The 20,026-nt window shown below is 48.2% G+C and overlaps 1 protein-coding gene across 5 annotated transcripts in view; it reads right to left on the bottom strand.

The window, feature by feature from the left end:
• The window catches only part of LOC137422858 (ras GTPase-activating protein nGAP), a 205,479-nt gene that overhangs the window by 104,362 nt on the left and 81,091 nt on the right, over positions 1–20,026 (bottom strand). The window contains exon 1 of one of the 5 annotated variants that reach the window (XM_078775064.1): positions 11,710–11,730. The exons of 3 other annotated variants lie outside the window; for them this stretch is intronic. The gene's annotated coding sequence lies outside the window, so the exon portion shown is untranslated. Of the gene's footprint in view, positions 1–11,495; positions 11,632–11,709; positions 11,731–20,026 lie in introns of those variants that run through there. One more of the 5 variants, XM_078775062.1, reaches the window with a different exon arrangement.

Genomic DNA, 20,026 nt, shown 5'->3' with positions numbered 1-20,026 from the left:
GAAAGAGGGCCGAGATGGGGCAAATCAAGATGGAATGTGAAAGAGGGCCTCGATGGGGCAAATCAAGATGGAATGTGAAAGAGGGCCGCGATGGGGCAAATCAAGATGAAATGTGAAAGAGGTCCTAGATGGGGCAAATCAAGATGGAATGTGAAAGAGGGCCTCGATGGGGCAAATCAAGATGGAATGTGAAAGAGGGCCGAGATGGGGCAAATCAAGATGGAATGTGAAAGAGGGCCTAGATGGGGCAAATGAAGATGGAATGTGAAAGAGGGCCTAGATGGGGCAAATGAAGATGGAATGTGAAAGAGGGCCTAGATGGGACAAATGAAGATGGAATGTGAAAGAGGGCCGAGATGGGGCAAATCAAGATGAAATGTGAAAGAGGGCCGAGATGGGCCAAATCAAGATGGAATGTGAAAGAGGGCCTTGATGGGGCAAATCAAGATGAAATGTGAAAGTGGGCGTCGATGGGGCAAATCAAGATGAAATGTGAAAGTGGGCGTCGATAGGGCAAATCAAGATGAAATGTGAAAGAGGGCCGAGATGGGGCAAATCAAGATGGAATGTGAAAGTGGGCCTCGGTGGGGCAAATCAAGATGAAATGTGAAAGAGGGCCTGGATGGGGCAAATCAAGATGAAATGTGAAAGAGGGCCTGGATGGGGCAAATCAAGATGGAATGTGAAAGTGGGCCTCGATGGGGCAAATCAAGATGGAATGTGAAGAAGGGCCCGAGATGAGGGACATCAAGATGAAATGTGAAAGAGGGCCGAGATGGGGCAAATCAAGATGGAATGTGAAAGAGGGCCTCGATGGGGCAAATCAAGATGGAATGTGAAAGAGGGCCGCGATGGGGCAAATCAAGATGAAATGTGAAAGAGGTCCTAGATGGGGCAAATCAAGATGGAATGTGAAAGAGGGCCTCGATGGGGCAAATCAAGATGGAATGTGAAAGAGGGCCGAGATGGGGCAAATCAAGATGGAATGTGAAAGAGGGCCTAGATGGGGCAAATGAAGATGGAATGTGAAAGAGGGCCTAGATGGGGCAAATGAAGATGGAATGTGAAAGAGGGCCTAGATGGGACAAATGAAGATGGAATGTGAAAGAGGGCCGAGATGGGGCAAATCAAGATGAAATGTGAAAGAGGGCCGAGATGGGCCAAATCAAGATGGAATGTGAAAGAGGGCCTTGATGGGGCAAATCAAGATGAAATGTGAAAGTGGGCGTCGATGGGGCAAATCAAGATGAAATGTGAAAGAGGGCCAAGATGGGGCAAATCAAGATGAAATGTGAAAGAGGGCCGAGATGGGGCAAATCAAGATGAAATGTGAAAGAGGGCCTAGATGGGGCAAATCAAGATGGAGTGTGAAAGAGGGTCTAGATGGGGCAAATCAAGATGGAATGTGAAAGAGGGCCTCGATGGGGCAAATCAAGATGGAATGTGAAAGAGGGCCTCGATGGGGTAAATCAAGATGAAATGTGAAAGAGGGCCCAGATGGGGCAAATCAAGATGGAATGTGAAAGAGGGCCTCGATGGGGCAAATCAAGATGGAATGTGAAAGAGGGCCTCGATGGGGCAAATCAAGATGGAATGTGAAAGAGGGCCGAGATGGGGCAAATCAAGATGAAATGTGAAAGAGGGCCTCGATGGGGCAAATCAAGATCAAATGTGAAAGAGGGCCTCGATGGGGCAAATCAAGATGGAATGTGAAAGAGGGCCTCGATGGGGCAAATCAAGATGGAATGTGAAAGAGGGCCTCGATGGGGTAAATCAAGATGAAATGTGAAAGAGGGCCAAGATGGGGCAAATCAAGATGAAATGTGAAAGAGGGTCTAGATGGGGCAAATCAAGATGGAATGTGAAAGAGGGCCTCGATGGGGCAAATCAAGATGGAATGTGAAAGTGGGCCTCGATGGGGTAAATCAAGATGAAATGTGAAAGAGGGCCCAGATGGGGCAAATCAAGATGGAATGTGAAAGAGGGCCGAGATGGGGCAAATCAAGATGAAATGTGAAAGAGGGCCTAGATGGGGCAAATCAAGATGGAATGTGAAAGTGGGCCTCGATGGGGAAAATCAAGATGAAATGTGAAAGAGGGCCTGGATGGGGCAAATCAAGATGGAATGTGAAAGAGGGCCTCGATGGGGCAAATCAAGATGGAATGTGAAAGTGGGCCTCGATGGGGCAAATCAAGATGAAATGTGAAAGAGGGCCCGAGATGGGGCAAATCAAGATGAAATGTGAAAGAGGGCCTAGATGGGGCAAATCAAGATGAAATGTGAAAGAGGGCCGAGATGGGGCAAATCAAGATGGAATGTGAAAGTGGGCCTAGATGGGGCAAATCAAGATGGAATGTGAAAGAGGGCCTAGATGGGGCAAATCAAGATGAAATGTGAAAGAGGGCCCAGATGGGGCAAATCAAGATGGAATGTGAAAGAGGGCCTCGATGGGGCAAATCAAGATGAAATGTGAAAGAGGGCCTAGATGGGGCAAATCAAGATGGAATGTGAAAGAGGGCCTAGATGGGGCAAATCAAGAGGGAATGTGAAAGAGGGCCTAGATGGGGCAAATCAAGATGGAATGTGAAAGAGGACCTCGGTGGGGCAAATCAAGATGGAATGTGAAAGAGGGCCTAGATGGGGCAAATCAAGAGGAAATGTGAAAGAGGGCCGAGATGGGGCAAATCAAGATGGAATGTGAAAGTGGGCCTCGATGGGGCAAATCAAGATGAAATGTGAAAGAGGGCCTGGATGGGGCAAATCAAGATCAAATGTGAAAGAGGGCCTCGATGGGGCAAATCAAGATGGCATGTGAAAGAGGGCCTCGATGGGGCAAATCAAGATGAAATGTGAAAGAGGGCCTGGATGGGGCAAATCAAGATGAAATGTGAAAGAGGGCCTCGATGGGGCAAATCAAGATGGAATGTGAAAGAGGGCCAAGATGGGCCAAATCAAGATGGAATGTGAAAGAAGGCCAAGATGGGGCAAATCAAGATGGAATGTGAAAGAGGGCCAAGATGGGGCAAATCAAGATGGAATGTGAAAGAGGGCCAAGATGGGGCAAATCAAGATGAAGTGTGAAAGAGGGCCCAAATGGGGCAAATCAAGATGGAATGTGAAAGAGGGCCTAGATGGGGCAAATCAAGATGGAATGTGAAAGAGGGCCTCGATGGGGCAAATGAAGATGGAATGTGAAAGAGGGCCTAGATGGGGCAAATCAAGATGGAATGTGAAAGAGGGCCTCGGTGGGGCAAATCAAGATGGAATGTGAAAGAGGGCCTAGATGGGGCAAATCAAGATGAAATGTGAAAGAGGGCCTAGATGGGGCAAATCAAGATGGAATGTGAAAGAGGGTCAAGATGGGCCAAATCAAGATGGAATGTGAAAGAAGGCCAAGATGGGGCAAATCAAGATGGAATGTGAAAGAGGGCCAAGATGGGGCAAATCAAGATGGAATGTGAAAGAGGGCCAAGATGGGGCAAATCAAGATGAAGTGTGAAAGAGGGCCCAAATGGGGCAAATCAAGATGGAATGTGAAAGAGGGCCTAGATGGGGCAAATCAAGATGGAATGTGAAAGAGGGCCTCGATGGGGCAAATGAAGATGGAATGTGAAAGAGGGCCTAGATGGGGCAAATCAAGATGGAATGTGAAAGAGGGCCTCGGTGGGGCAAATCAAGATGGAATGTGAAAGAGGGCCTAGATGGGGCAAATCAAGATGAAATGTGAAAGAGGGCCTAGATGGGGCAAATCAAGATGAATGTGAAAGAGGGCCTAGATGGGGCAAATCAAGATGGAATGTGAAAGAGGGCCTCGATGGGGCAAATCAAGATGAAATGTAAAAGAGGGCCTCGATGGGGCAAATCAAGATGAAATGTGAAAGAGGGCCTCGATGGGGCAAATCAAGATGAAATGCGAAAGAGGGCCTAGATGGGGCAAATCAAGATGAAGTGTGAAAGAGGGCCTAGATGGGGCAAATCAAGATGAAATGTGAAAGAGGACCTAGATGGGGCAAATCTAGATGAAATGTGAAAGAGGGCCTCGATGGGGCAAATCAAGATGAAATGTGAAAGAGGGTCTAGATGAGGCAAATCAAGATGAAATGTGAAAGAGGGCCTAGATGGGGCAAATCAAGATGAAATGTGAAAGAGGGCCTCGATAGGGCAAATCAAGATGAAATGTGAAAGAGGGCCTAGATGGGGCAAATCAAGATGAAATGTGAAAGAGGGCCTAGATGGGGCAAATCAAGATGAAATGTGAGAGGGTCCAGATGAGGCAAATCAAGATGACATGTGAAAGAGGGCCTTGATGAGGCAAATCAAGATGAAATGTGAAAGAGGGCCTCGATGCGGCAAATCAAGATAGGAATGCGTACACGTGAATAGGGCTGCAGATGAGTCGGTATGGTGCGATTCCGTCCGTGATGGCGTGTTCATGCAGCGAAGCTGCAGCCTTCACAAGGCCCCACCATCGTGGAAACGCACAAAGTATTGGACATGGAGTCAGCCTACACAAGGCCCCAACATCATGGAAACGCACAAAGTATCAGACATGGAGTCGGCCTCCACAAGGCCCCACCATCGTGGAAACGCACAAAGTATCGGACATGGAGTCAGCCTACACAAGGCCCCACCATCATGGAAACGCACAAAGTATCGGACATGGTCGGCCGACACAAGGCCCCACCATCATGGAAACGCACAAAGTATCGGACATGGTGTCGGCCTACACCAGGCCCCACCATCATGGAAACGCACAATGTATCGGACATGGAGTCGGCCTACACAAGGCCCCACCATCATGGAAACGCACAAAGTATCGGACATGGAGTCGGCCTACACAAGGCCCCACCATCATGGAAACGCAAAAAGTATCGGACATGGCGTCGGCCTACACGAGGCCCCACCATCATGGAAACGCACAAAGTATCGGACATGGAGTCGGCCTACACAAGGCCCCACCATCATGGAAACGCAAAAAGTATCGGACATGGCGTCGGCCTACACGAGGCCGCACCATCATGGAAACGCACAAAGTATCAGACATGGAGTCGGCCTCCACAAGGCCCCACCATCGTGGAAACGCACAAAGTATCGGACATGGAGTCAGCCTCCACAAGGCCCCACCATCATGGAAACGCACAAAGTATCGGACATGGTCGGCCGACACAAGGCCCCACCATCATGGAAACGCACAAAGTATCGGACATGGTGTCGGCCTACACAAGGCCCCACCATCATGGAAACGCACAAAGTATCGGACATGGAGTCAGCCTATACAAGGCCCCACCATCATGGAAACGCACAAAGTATCGGACATGGTCGGCCGACACAAGGCCCCACCATCATGGAAACGCACAAAGTATCGGACATGGTGTCGGCCTACACAAGGCCCCACCATCATGGAAACGCACAAAGTATCGGACATGGTGTCGGCCTACACAAGGCCCCACCATCATGGAAACGCACAATGTATCGGACATGGAGTCGGCCTACACAAGGCCCCACCATCATGGAAACGCACAAAGTATCGGGCATGGAGTCAGCCTTAACGATGGAGCCCGTGACCCAGACTGTTTGAACAAATAATGATGTAGAGCTTCACATGGCGGATATATTTATCACTCACTTTATTTGAAACACTCTCAGCTACTTTCTCAAAACTCCGCAGCCTGGGCAGTTTCTCCAAACAATGAAAGCGTCATTGCTCTCCCGAGATTCTGGATTGGAAAAGCCAGTGGTTAATCGGGAATGAATACATTTTAACTTGTGCCATGGAGGCACCAGCGGTACTCTTGACTTCCTTTCCCCAAATGGTCTCTTAAACACTTTGAAGGCTGTTTACACTTGTTTACTTGTATTTTGTTCTGGAAACACAAAATATCAAACCGAAACAAATCGACCTTCTTTCTTACAGCAAATAAGCTACACCATGTGATCCATCTCCCCTTGTTTAGCCGCAACATTACATGAAAGCAAGTCTGTAAGCTATGGTGAAGCGACTTTTCATTTAAAGTTTCATTTCATTTCACCTTCTCAAAAGCAGGAGTTTTGTGGCTAAAATCCACAATCCCTTCATAAGCTCCGCGTTTAGCTCACGACGTGTTAAGTTGTTTTTTGTATACACGGTCAAAGCTCGTGGAAGAGCAAAAACACAGAATGGATCAGGATGCAACACAACAAGGAGGGCCTGATAATTTGGGGTTTGGGTGGAGGGCTTGATAATTTGGGGTTTGGGAGGAGGGCTTGATAATTTGGGGTTTGGGTGGAGGGCTTGATAATTTGGGGTTTGGGTGGAGGGCCTGATAATTTGGGGTTTGGGTGGAGGGCTTGATAATTTGGGGTTTGGGTGGAGGGCTTGATAATTTGGGGTTTGGGTGGAGGGCTTGATAATTTGGGGTTTGGGTGGAGGGCTTGATAATTTGGGGTTTGGGTGGAGGGCTTGATAATTTGGGGTTTGGGAAGAAGGCTTGATAATTTGGGGTTTGGGTGGAGGGCTTGATAATTTGGGGTTTGGGAGGAGGGCTTGATAATTTGGGGTTTGGGTGGAGGGCTTGATAATTTGGGGTTTGGGTGGAGGGCTTGATAATTTGGGGTTTGGGTGGAGGGCTTGATAATTTGGGGTTTGGGTGGAGGGCTTGATAATTTGGGGTTTGGGAAGAAGGCTTGATAATTTGGGGTTTGGGAGGAGGGCTTGATAATTTGGGGTTTGGGTGGAGGGCTTGATAATTTGGGGTTTGGGAAGATGGCCTGATAATTTGGGGTTTGGGTGGAGGGCTTGATAATTTGGGGTTTGGGAGGAGTGCTTGATAATTTGGGGTTTGGGAGGAGTGCTTGATAATTTGGGGTTTGGGTGGAGGGCTTGATAATTTGGGGTTTGGGAGGAGGACTTGATGATTTGGGGTTTGGGTGGAGGGCTTGATAATTTGGGGTTTGGGTGGAGGGCTTGATAATTTGGGGTTTGGGAGGAGGGCTTGATAATTTGGGGTTTGGGAGGAGGGCTTGATAATTTGGGGTTTGGGTGGAGGGCTTGATAATTTGGGGTTTGGGAGGAGGGCTTGATAATTTGGGGTTTGGGAGGAGGGCTTGATAATTTGGGGTTTGGGTGGAGGGCTTAATAATTTGGGGTTTGGGAGGAGGGCTTGATAATTTGGGGTTTGGGAGGAGGGCTTGATAATTTGGGGTTTGGGAGGAGGGCTTGATAATTTGGGGTTTGGGTGGAGGGCTTGATAATTTGGGGTTTTGGAGGAGGGCTTGATAATTTGGGGTTTGGGAGGAGGGCTTGATAATTTGGGGTTTGGGAGGAGGGCTTGATAATTTGGGGTTTGGGTGGAGGGCTTGATAATTTGGGGTTTGGGTGGAGGGCTTGATAATTTGGGGTTTTGGAGGAGGGCTTGATAATTTGGGGTTTGGGAGGAGGGCTTGATAATTTGGGGTTTTGGAGGAGGGCTTGATAATTTGGGGTTTGGGAGGAGGGCTTGATAATTTGGGGTTTGGGTGGAGGGCTTGATAATTTGGGGTTTTGGAGGAGGGCTTGATAATTTGGGGTTTGGGTGGAGGGCTTGATAATTTGGGGTTTTGGAGGAGGGCTTGATAATTTGGGGTTTGGGAGGAGGGCTTGATAATTTGGGGTTTGGGAGGAGGGCTTGATAATTTGGGGTTTGGGAGGAGGGCTTGATAATTTGGGGTTTGGGAAGAGGGCTTGATAATTTCGGGTTTGGGAGGAGGGCTTGATAATTTCGGGTTTGGGAAGAGAGCTTGATAATTTGGGGTTTGGGTGGAGGGCTTGATAATTTGGGGTTTGGGTGGAGGGCTTGATAATTTGGGGTTTGGGTGGACGGCTTGATAATTTGGGGTTTGGGTGGAGGGCTTGATAATTTGGGGTTTGGGAAGAAGGCTTGATAATTTGGGGTTTGGGTGGACGGCTTGATAATTTGGGGTTTGGGAAGAGGGCTTGATAATTTGGGGTTTGGGAGGAGGGCTTGATAATTTCGGGTTTGGGAAGAGGGCATCATAATTTGGGGTTTGGGTGGAGGGCTTGATAATTTGGGGTTTGGGTGGAGGGCTTGATAATTTGGGGTTTGGGTGGACGGCTTGATAATTTGGGGTTTGGGTGGAGGGCTTGATAATTTGGGGTTTGGGAAGAAGGCTTGATAATTTGGGGTTTGGGTGGACGGCTTGATAATTTGGGGTTTGGGTGGAGGGCTTGATAATTTGGGGTTTGGGGGGACGGCTTGATAATTTGGGCTTTGGGAGGCGGGCTTGATAATTTGGGGTTTGGGAAGAGGGCTTGATAATTTGGGCTTTGGGAGGCGGGCTTGATAATTTGGGGTTTGGGAGGAGGACTTGATAATTTGGGGTTTGGGAGGAGGGCTTGATAATTTGGGGTTTGGGAGGAGGGCTTGATAATTTGGGGTTTGGGAGGAGGGCTTGATAATTTGGGGTTTGGGAGGAGGGCTTGATAATTTGGGCTTTGGGAGGAGGGCTTGATAATTTGGGGTTTGGGAGGAGTGCTTGATAATTTGGGGTTAGGGAGGAGGGCTTGATAATTTGGGGTTTGGGAGGAGGGCTTGATAATTTGGGGTTTGGGAGGAAGGCTTGATAATTTGGGCTTTGGGAGGAGGGCTTGATAATTTGGGGTTTGGGTGGAGGGCTTGATAATTTGGGCTTTGGGAGGAGGGCTTGATAATTTGGGGTTTGGGAGGAGTGCTTGATAATTTGGGGTTTGGGAGGAGGGCTTGATAATTTGGGGTTTGGGAAGAGGGCTTGATAATTTGGGGTTTGGGAAGAGGGCTTGATAATTTGGGGTTTGGGAGGAGGGCTTGATAATTTGGGGTTTGGGAGGAGGGCTTGATAATTTGAGGTTTGGGAGGAGGGCTTGATAATTTGGGGTTTGGGTGGAGGGCTTGATAATTTGGGGTTTGGGAGGAGGGCCTGATAATTTGGGGTTTGGGAGGAGGGCTTGATAATTTGGGGTTTGGGAGGAGGGCTTGATAATTTGGGCTTTGGGAGGAGGGCTTGATAATTTGGGGTTTGGGAGGAGGGGTTTGATAATTTGAGGTTTGGGTGAAGGGTTTGATAATTTGGGGTTTGGGAGGAGGGCTTGATAATTTGGGGTTTGGGAGGAGGGCTTGATAATTTGGGGTTTGGGAGGAGGGCTTGATAATTTGGGGTTGAGGAATTGGGGCTGGAACGAAGGGGAGGAAAGGGGGTTATGACTTGAAGAAGAAAGGGGTACTGAGGCCATGAATTCACATTTTACATTATGTGGAATTCCCATGGGCCCTGCCATTATGCTGTCAAAGGACATTCCTGTTAAACTCCACAAATATTCCACACACTATTGGAAACCAATTCCCTTACAAGAGGCTGGGGGAAGCGGCTCATCCGCTAGTATATATTCACATTATTAGTCCCCTACCGGTGTACACCGGAGGGGACTATAGGTTTGTACTCCGTCCCTCAGTCTGTCAGTCTGTCCGTCTGTCACGCAAAGAACAGCTTTCCGGACTTTTTTCTAAACCCTTAATGCTAACGATTTCAAACTTGGCACATGGTTTACTCATGATAAGTTATAGATCAAGTTCGAACTTCACGACGTTTCGATCATTTTTGACAAAGTTATGGCACTTTGAACTTTGGGAATTCTGATAATTCTTATGATCCTTAACTCAGTGCCATTTTAAGTTTGAATTTCCTTTAAAAAAGATTTTCTCTGCAATAATAGGACCGATTGAGATCAAATTTTCACCGTAGGGGGGACTCGGTCTGCGGAATATTTTAATGGTAATTATGACGTCATGTGTCACATGGTTTCAGAGTTATGACGTTTTTAAGCATGAACCTTTAAAACCGACCTCCACCCTCATTTTTGATCCAATCGAGGGGAAACTTCACAGATCTGTTCAGCATGTCAGTCTACTAAAATGTCCTTTTGGAATTTGCGATAGGGCACGTGGTTTGGCAGATATCGTTAATTAAACGAATTTTTTTTTTTTTTATGGATATCTCTTGAATCGCCAGTACCTCAGACCGTGAGTTGGTAATTATATAATTCACACAGTGCAATACGTGCAGGCCGCTCCGCGCTCCACGGAGCAACCTTGCGGGCTTATCAACGAGGTGAGGCGTGACACACGTGTCTCAGCATACCTCAGATCAAGTTTGAAAACCAGCATCAACCGTGCATAAATTTGCATATTCGATCATTTTTGACAAAGTTATGGCACTTTGAACTTTGGTAGGGGACATGTATTGCAGTGCAATACTCAGAATGCTTGTTTCATGTCCAATGTGAGAAAAGATGACGCAGCAGATCTACTCTGCCTGGAAAAGAATGACAATTGATTAAATTAAACTGATCAATTAAAGTGTAAGATGTTTTTTGAGAAAGAATCAGGAATCGTGATGTGGTGATATATGTGATAGCAGGATTTAACTCGGAAACCATAGTTGGTGTATTTATAAAACCAGGTTAACAAGCATTCTGAGTATTGCGCTGCAATACACGTCCCCTACCGGCAGTCTGTCGTCCGGAAAACTGTTGGGGAAATTACCAAAGTTCAAAGTGCCATAACTTTGTCAAAAATTATCGAAACGTCGTGAAGTTCGAACTTGATCTGTAACTTATGAGGAAACCATGTACCAAGTTTGAAATCATTAGCATAAGCGTTTAGAAAAAAAGTCCGGAAAGCTGTTCTTTGCGTGACGGACTGACAGACGGAGGGGCGGAGTGCAAACCTATAGTCCCCTTCGGTGTACACCGGTAGGGGACTAAGAAGATAAAATTACCACAATTGTGCATTCACAACTTTTTCCCAAGGAAGGGTAATCGTTTAAAATCCAACATGCCTAAATGTTGCTCAGGTACAGGTTTTGGCTGCATACAGCAGATGGAATATGAGCCCGCCACTTGACGTAAGGAATAAAAATGCATGTGTTTATACGCAAGGCCAAGTAGTGCGACACCAAGGCGTTCAATCCAGTTACCCAATAACATTAACAGCCTTTTTATATTTAAAAAAACAAAAAAAAAAAAAAAAAACGTCTTCGCGTGGCTGGCAGACAAAATAGGTCTACCAATAACATAGTGCTTCCAGCAAGAAGTCTCGGCAAAGGTGTAATGGCGATCGTGCAGTATTCCCGGCATCTTCAATCAGATCACAAGTGATGCTCCTGGGCTGGCAAGTTGGGAATGGAACGTACAACTTGTTAATGTGCTGATCAATGCTTGTTAATGAAGGTGGACAGAGTTTATGTTTTCACCCCTGTCTGTCTGTCTGTCTGCGAGCAGGATATCTCAAAACGTTATGGACGGATTAGGACCAAACTTGGTAGACAGGTTGGGTGCGTGACAAGGACGAATTGATTCCATTTTGGTGAAGATCCCGATTCAGAAACAGTCCATCAATGGGATACAAACGTAAAATATTCGGTCTAGCGGAAGTATACGCTCCACCAAGTGCCATTCTGGTTTATTTTCTGGAATACAACGCACCGTTTGATCAAGTGTGCTGCCATTTGTCCGAACCATGGCATCCCGCAGGAAGCGCCAAAGCAAATGAGAATCCCGACGCCAACGGGCAGGTGTGGTTTCCCCGAGCGCTCGTCTGTCCGACATGTGCAAAGCAATCTGAAGGCCGAGAGTCGATGGGGAAATCGTGAGGAAGGGAGGAGCCCGAGAAGAGAAAAATAACAAAAACTTTCTTTACTTTTTTTCGACCAACCCTATCAGGTCGGTCCAGGACTTTCTGGTGGTAGGCTCGTGGGCTCCGGGGACTGGCACCGGCTGGTAGCCAAGATACGCCGGCGGCATGCGGGCGCTAGCATCCTGTCCAGAGAAGCCTTGGTAGTCGTCATCGTAGCAGAATCCTGTCCATGAAAGTACGCTCTGTGCTTAAATTCAATGTCTTACCTCCTTGGGCAAAGGTACACGGTGAAACAAAACATCCAGATTTCTTTGGAAAACCTTTTCAGAGCTTTGAGTGAAATATTAGCTCTTTAAAAAATATACTCACCACGAAAAAAGCCTGTTCTACAAGTCTGTGAAAAACAATACAAGCAGCCATGCACATAATTAATCACACAATGGCATGCGTGCTGGCAAACATGGTGCCAGGATTACAGGATGCACCTGACAGTGACGAGTGTGCAATGCCGATGCACCTGAGGAACCGTCTCTCTATGCAAGCAAAGCTGGAGAGACCGCACCCACCACAACATCCAGCTTTGCCAACGGAGGAGCAAAGAAAGAACGGGAAGATAAGGAAAAGAATAAAGAAGAGGTTGTTGCACCCACCACAACATCCAGCTTTGCCAACGGAGGAGCAAAGAAAGAACGGGAAGATAAGGAAAAGAATAAAGAAGTTGTTGTTGCACCCACCACAACATCCAGCTTTGCCAACGGAGGAGCAAAGAAAGAACGGGAAGGTAAGGAAAAGAATAAAGAAGTTGTTGCACCCACCACAACATCCAGCTTTGCCAACGGAGGGGCAAAGAAAGAACGGGAAGGTAAGGAAAAGAATAAAGAAGAGGTTGTTGCACCCACCACAACATCCAGCTTTGCCAACGGAGGGGCAAAGAAAGAACGGGAAGATAAGGAAAAGAATAAAGAAGTTGTTGTTGCACCCACCACAACATCCAGCTTTGCCAACGGAGGAGCAAAGAAAGAACGGGAAGATAAGGAAAAGAATAAAGAAGTTGTTGTTGCACCCACCACAACATCCAGCTTTGCCAACGGAGGGGCAAAGAAAGAACGGGAAGGTAAGGAAAAGAATAAAGAAGAGGTTGTTGCACCCACCACAACATCCAGCTTTGCCAACGGAGGGGCAAAGAAAGAACGGGAAGGTAAGGAAAAGAATAAAGAAGAGGTTGTTGCACCCACCACAACATCCAGCTTTGACAACAGAGGGGCAAAGAAAGAACAGGAAGATAAGGAAAAGAATAAAGAAGACGTTGGATGGCTCTAAACAAGGAGAGCTGGTGCAGAAATTGCACACCTTTTAAAAAAGAAACTAGTAGACAGCCCCAAAGCACTTTCCAGCACAAACACAAGTTTGCTCTGCATAGCACAAGCACAAGAGCACAAGCTCTGTATAACTGATATTTGGGGGTGGGGGGGGGGGGGGGAAGGGTCAATGGTCAAGTAGAGCTTGTATTTCAATGCCCTAGTTACCAAAGCGAGGTCACCATAACAACCTTGCCCCAATGTTATTAAACTTCCAAAGCCACAAGTGAGTCCTCACGGAGGCTTCACAAGTGAGGTGCTTCCGAAGGAGAGCGATTCATCAGTGGAATGTTACAAACACGAGAGTGGAAGGACCGCTGTGTATGCGATTGCAGATGGGCCTGCACAAGATGGCGGATATCGAGGAACGATTTTAACCGACAATGATGGATTGTGAATCTGTTTATATTACTTGCTGCGTAGAACAATGAACAATGTGGCCTAATGATTAAGGCACCGTTTATACGGGTTAAACAATGGCGAACTCTTGCTATGGAGCCTTATATAGGCTTGGTGCTGAGCCTTAGGCCTCAGATAGACATCTCAATATCTCACTACTTTGGCAACAAGACGTGGTTCTATTTTTGGACCAACGATCTACTCATACGAGCTCTCACTTCCTGAATACTGAATATCAAAGTACATGGTGCTCTAAAAAAGACCTGGACAACTTTGGGTGTTAATATATTTAGAACTGTAGCGGTTGCCGCTGAGCATACACAATCGCCTTACACCTGCCGATGACGCAACCAGGAGCGATCACTGTACCGGGCTCGCCCAGGCCGCCCGGGCATGCCCAGACTCGCCTTTCCCGGGCTCGCCCAGGCCGCCCGGGCATGCCCAGACTCGCCTTTCCCGGGCAAACGCTCCGATCGGCATGCCGCGCCCGGCTGGGGAGGCATGGCTTCCGGCATGACGTGTTTGATTGTGCTTATATATATTGCTACCCGATAAACGGGTTTTTCAGAGTACCCCAGTTTTCGTTTTACCAATAAAGGAGCTCGGACGAATTCCCGTCTTTTGTCGCGTCAATCCTTTCGACTCGCATAGGAGCACAGCTCCTCAGAACCACAAATGATACGATTCCCTTTGGTTTATATGATACAGAAACTCATAAAGTTTTGTGCACACCATCAATACACTTCAATATGAGCTCCGTTTGTCACGTGCAGGACATCAAGGAAGTACCTGAGTACTTACGATGATGTTCGGCTCAGCATGTTTGCGTCCACCAGTGCACATGCAGCTGTGATCCGAGAATTAAGATCCTGCAGGTTTGACACCTTGGTGTTGTAGACATCTTTGACAAACCCCCACAGAAAAAATATCAAGGGGGGTTATGTCTGGTGATCGTGGGGGCCAGGCGGTTGGTCCATCTCGGCCAATCCAGCGACCTGGAAATTTTCATTCAGGACGGCTCAAACGACAAAGGCCCAATGAGGGGGAGCGCTGTCCTGTTGAAACATGATATCGGGTTGCAGGTCTTCAATCTGTGGGAAGGCGAATCCTTCCAACATGTTCATGTGTTGAACACCTGGTGTTGGCTTTGCGGTTAGGGTGCCGGCTTGGGATCCTAGGATCCTGGGTTCGAATCCCGGTCGATCGCTGAATTAATGCCAGGGGGGTTGACTCAGCCTGTCATCCTTCCGAGGTCGGCAAATTGAGTACCAGCTTGCTGGGATGAATGATCCCCGTGTGTACCCCGGGTTAGAATAGGTACACAGTATCCCTGCGCATCGTAAGAGCATGACCAAGGGTTGGCGTCAGGAAGGGCATCCGGCCATAAAAACATTGCCTCAAACAGGGAACCATGATTGTCATGGGGCCCGCAAGGCTAACCCCTGCACTAGCGGGGAAAATGGCCTTAAAACGATCATTCATTCATTCATTCATGTTCATGTAAATTGCTGAGGCCACTGTGTCCTCTGTAAAGAAAAATGGACCCACCAAGTGGTCATGGAGAACGCCACACCATAAATTGACCTTTGGACTGTGACGTATTTGTTCAATGACCACATGGGGGTTTTCATCAAAGCCCTAGATCCTCACACTGTGCCGGTTGACCTTCCACGATACATGAAAGCAAGCTTCATCTGTGAACCTGATCTTTTTCAGGTAATCTTCGTCATCCTCTATGCGACTGAGCATTTCCAAGGCAAACGCCTTGCGCTTGCATCCGTCATTTGGTTTGAGTTCCTGCAGAATCTGCACCTTATAGGTATAAATCTTGTCTTTTATGCAAAATCCTGTGTACAGTGGTGGTTGGTAATCCCAGATCTGTGGATGCAAATCCTGTGTACAGTGGTGGTTGGTAGTCCCAGATCTGTGGATGCAAATCCTTTGTAGAATGATGGTTGGTAGTCCCAGTTCTCTGGATGCAAATCCTGTTTACAGTGGTGGTTGGTAGTCCCAGATCTGTGGATGCAAATCCTGTTCACAGTGGTGGTTGATAGTCCCAGATCTGTGGATGCAAATCCTGTTCACAGTGGTGGTTGGTAGTCCCAGTTCTGTGGATGCAAATCCTGTGTACAGTGGTGGTTGGTAGTCCCAGTTCTGTGGATGCAAATCCTGTGTACAGTGGTGGTTGGTAGTCCCAGTTCTCTGGATGCACGTCAGATTGATTTTCTGGAAATTTGTTGAAATGATTCACGCACTCGTTCAACATATTGTTGCGGATATGGGATTTGCATCCATCCATATCCGCTTGTAAATATTCCCCTATTTCCTCAATACTTCCCAACTATCCCCAATCCCCCATTCCCTAGTCCCATTTTCTGTAAACAACACTCTGTAGACCCGACCTCCCCCTATTTCCCCCATTAAATGTCGCACCCAGGTTCACCGCATCTCATGTAAGACAACTATAGGACATCTTGCTAGTTATTCTTAGTCTATGTCAGTTAAGGACTCGTTTCCATTAATTCTGACTCTTCGTTGCACCAGAATGTGATTGTATGGCACCGTTAGGAAGTTTAGGACCTCCCAATACCTCCCCGCAGCTCTTCCTCACGGTTCAGCAACAACAACACCAACAACAACAGCAGCGGCGAGCGCGGGGAGTGCGCGTCCTCACTCCGGCTTGGTTGGTAGGGGGTGTTGGGAGGGCACCAGGCCTTTCCAACGAGCCGCCATCGAACATGTGCTCGACGGGGTTACCACGTAGGGGCTCGCTGTCAGCTCCTCGTCAAGGGCGGAGCCCGGTAACCCCCGCACCCAATGGCAGCGGCGGACCGGTCCCATCTGGGGCGGAGCCAACCAGCCGAGGGCGTGTGACTCCCCGCTGAGCATGCGCAGGAAGAGGGAGGTGACGTCAGATGCGCGCTGAGCTTGGAGCAAGAAGGACGCCACCTCTGAGCGCTGTGAGGCCTCCCTGCATCTTTTGGACCGTGCTTGATCCTGTCCCCGAGCCAAGGTGCACCTTGTGCTATCGACTGCCTGTCCTTCCCTGCCATCAATCCCTGTGTAAGTCAGCCTTGTTCCGTTTGTCTGTGGTCTGTCTGGGATAGATAAGATTGTATCTAAGTGCCTATCTCTTCTGTGTCTTTTATAATAATAATAATAATTCATTTATTTTGTATAGCGCTTTTCCAGAAGCCCAAAGGCGCTTTGACAGAGTGGAAAACATAATGCATAACAATACATGAAAACAACAATTGCAAAAAGACAAGAATCAAGAAAACAAACAGCAGCGATATACGGCATATATATATAAGACAAGAATCAAAAAGACAAGACAAGAATCAATAGGGAAATATTTAAAGCAAAAGGAGGGAGAAGGAGAAGAGATAGTCAGGGGTTAAATGCTGTGGGTTGAATGTTGAATGCAGCGTTGAACAGGTGGGTCTTTAGTGATGTTTTGAATGTGGTGAGTGAGGAGGAGTCTCTGATGGTGTGAGGTAGTGAGTTCCAGAGGGTGGGAGCAGCGATGGAGAAGGCCCTGTCCCCCCAGGATCTGAATTTGGTCCGGATGGAGGGGGTCAGGAGGTTGGTACCAGCAGAGCGGAGGTTGCGGGTGGGAGTGTGTCTGGAGAGGAGGTCAGCCAGGTAGGATGGGGCCAGGTTATGGAGGGCTTTGTATGTCAAGAGGAGGATTTTGTACTGGATTCTCTGGGGGATGGGGAGCCAGTGAAGCTTGTAAAGGACGGGGGTGATGTGGTCACGGGTCCGGGAATGAGTGAGTAGACGGGCAGCGGAGTTCTGAATGTATTGGAGTTTATTGGTGATTTTTGAGGGTGAACCATAGAGGAGGCTATTGCAGTAGTCCAGACGGGAGGTGATGAAGGCGTGGATGAGGGTTTCTGCAGCCGTGGAGGAGAGGGATGAGCGGAGACGGGCAATGTTTTTCAGGTGAAAGAAGGCTGACTTTGTGATCTGTTTAGTGTATTTGTCGAAGGAAAGGGTTTGGTCAAAGATGACGCCAAGATTCCGGATGTGAGGGGAGGTGGATACTGGGATACCGTCGATGTTGAGGGCAAAGTTATGGGTGGATTTTGTGAGCGTTTTTGGGCCAATGATGATTATTTCAGATTTATCACAGTTAAGCTTGAGGAAGTTGACCCCTGACTTAACCTTAACCTTAACCCCTGAGTTAACCCCTGACTTAACAGTTAAACTTTTACCTCACTCTACCTTGTAATCTACCCCTTTTCTCCACCACTAATTATATCCTCCTCCGGAGGTCTTGAGAACTGTACCCCTTGCGTCGTTTCATCTATCCCAGTCGTTGTGTCCTTTCCATCATTGATTTAGCGAAGCGCGATTTGGCCAATGTTCGAGTGGAATCGGGTGAGTTGGGGAAGAATCGGGGGAACTGTTAGGTCGCGGTGGACCATCCGCTCGGCCCATCATAACATCTAAACAGCGATCCGTAACAATTGGTGTCGAGGAGTGAGATTCGAGGCCCGAACCAAATTTTTTTTAAAACATCTAGAAAAAAAATTTGGTCAAAATTATAAAGACACCGAAATTTGATTTTGTTTTACAAAAAACCCGAATTTTGAAAGTCGCGCTATGGCAGATCAAGACGGCTGGGTTCCGGTAGAGGAGAGTGAGGCAGGGTCGATCCAGGACCAAATTGAGGGACAAGAGGAGAGCGAAGCAGTGAGGGCGGCAGGTTCGCAAAATGGCGTCCTCGCGCACGAGGTTTCGGGCGCACAAGATGGCGTCCTCGCGCGCGTGGGTGTAGCGGCACCAAATTTTGCCGCGCCCGTGACCGTAGCAGTACCAAATTGCGCTGCGCCCGTGGTCGCGGCAGCCGAGCCAGAGATGCCAGAGTACATGCGAGTCTTTATGATTCAAATGATGGCAAAAATGGATGCTCAGGGGGAGCGATTGGAGGGCAGAATGGGGTCCAATAGCGAGAAATTGAGGCATGACATGGGAAACCAGATCGGGGGTTTAAGGAATGACATGGGGGCCCAGATCGGAGGGTTAGGGAGTAGAATAGAGGGATTAGACAATAGATTAGGGGAAATACAGGAGGGGTTAACGGGGGTAGAAAACAGAATGGCCGCTCAAGAGAATCAAATGGAAGGGATGAAAAAGGGGTTAGAGGGGTTAGAAAACAGTATGGAAGGCAAATTGAGGGACATGAGGGACCAAGCGGAAAGGGAAGTTAAAAAAATGGGGCAGCAGATAGAGGGGGTCAGAATGGGGGTAGAAACTAAATTGGATGCTCACAGGGAGGAAATGGAGCAGATGAGGGTGGCATCTGGGCAGGAGATGCAAGTGATGGGAGAAGAGATCAGAAGAGGTGTGAGTGAGGAGGTCGGAGGAGTGCGCGAGGAGGTGAGGCACTGTAAGGAGCGCATGGAGAAGGAGGTGAGAAAGGGGACTGTAAAATTGCAAGGTGGTATAGAGGAGTTGACGCTGGGAGTGGAACAGCTGACGGAGGGACAAAAAGAACTAACGGAGCAGGTTCAAAGGAACACTGCGGTATTAGGAGGGTTAAAAGCGACACAAAACGACCTAAAAAATGACTTGATAGCGACACAGAGGCAATGTCAGATGGTACGTGAGGGACTGACAACGAGGTTGGACGAGGTGACAGAGGTAATGGAGACGAAGGACCGGCAGGTGAGGACGCACATAGAAACGGTCAAGGTGGCCTTAGAGGACGAGCTTGAGGAGACGCACCGGGAAATAAAAGAGGTGAAGCAGAAATTAGAAGAAGTGGAAGAAGGGGTAAGCGAAATTAAGAAGCGACGGAGAGGGGATAAGAAAGAGATCAAAGAGGAAGTAAAAGAATTGGTCCAAAGTCTGTGTTCGGATCGTGATGATGTGCTCATTAACCGGATGAGGGATTCGCAGGTGATGGAGGAGAAGCGAAGAGAAAGAGGACCCGGTGTAAGTGGTGACCAATATGGTCGTGCGTATGATGCGCCAGGTGATTTAATAAGCTTGGGGGTCGAGATGGACCCGGGTGTTCGTGAGAGGCCGTTGGTGAAGTGTGCGACAGGTCTGGTGTGCGAAAAAGGAGGTGTGCGAGAAAGTCCGACTCTGGGGTGCATGAGGAAAGAGTGCGCTGTCGAGAGTAAGGGTGAGTGCGCTGTCAAGAGTGGAGGTGAGAGTAGTAAGAGTGACACGGAGCGTGAGTTGGTTGTGACAGGTGAGCGAGGATGTACACCTGGAATGGAAGGATGCACACCTGGAATGGTAGAGCGTGTGTGGGAATGCACACTTGAGTTGGTCGTGAGGCACGTGGTTGGGTGTGCGAGTGAAAGCACACCTGTGATTGTCACAGAGGAGGTGACCGAGGAGGGGGCGCGAAGAGGTCTGTTGGTGAGGTGTGCGAGCAACGAATGTGTGCCAAGGTGTTCGGTGGTCAGGTGTGTGACCAAGTCTGTGAGTGGAATGAGTGTACCTGGGTGTGTAAGAGAAGGTGCAATGACCAAGAGCAGGGAAACGGCTGGATGTATGAGCAAGAAAGGGGTAGCGTATGCGTGTAAGCATGCAGGTGAGGCATCGACGGTAACCGGGTTAGCGGTTAGAGCGACTTATAGCCGAATCGGGCCCTCGGTGCG

Source organism: Myxine glutinosa, chromosome 3, assembly GCF_964187855.1.
Source record: "Myxine glutinosa chromosome 3, kmMyxGlut1.1, whole genome shotgun sequence".
Taxonomy (NCBI): domain Eukaryota; kingdom Metazoa; phylum Chordata; class Myxini; order Myxiniformes; family Myxinidae; genus Myxine; species Myxine glutinosa.
Note: the sequence above shows the minus strand (reverse complement) of the source record. Positions and strands in the feature narration are given on the sequence as shown.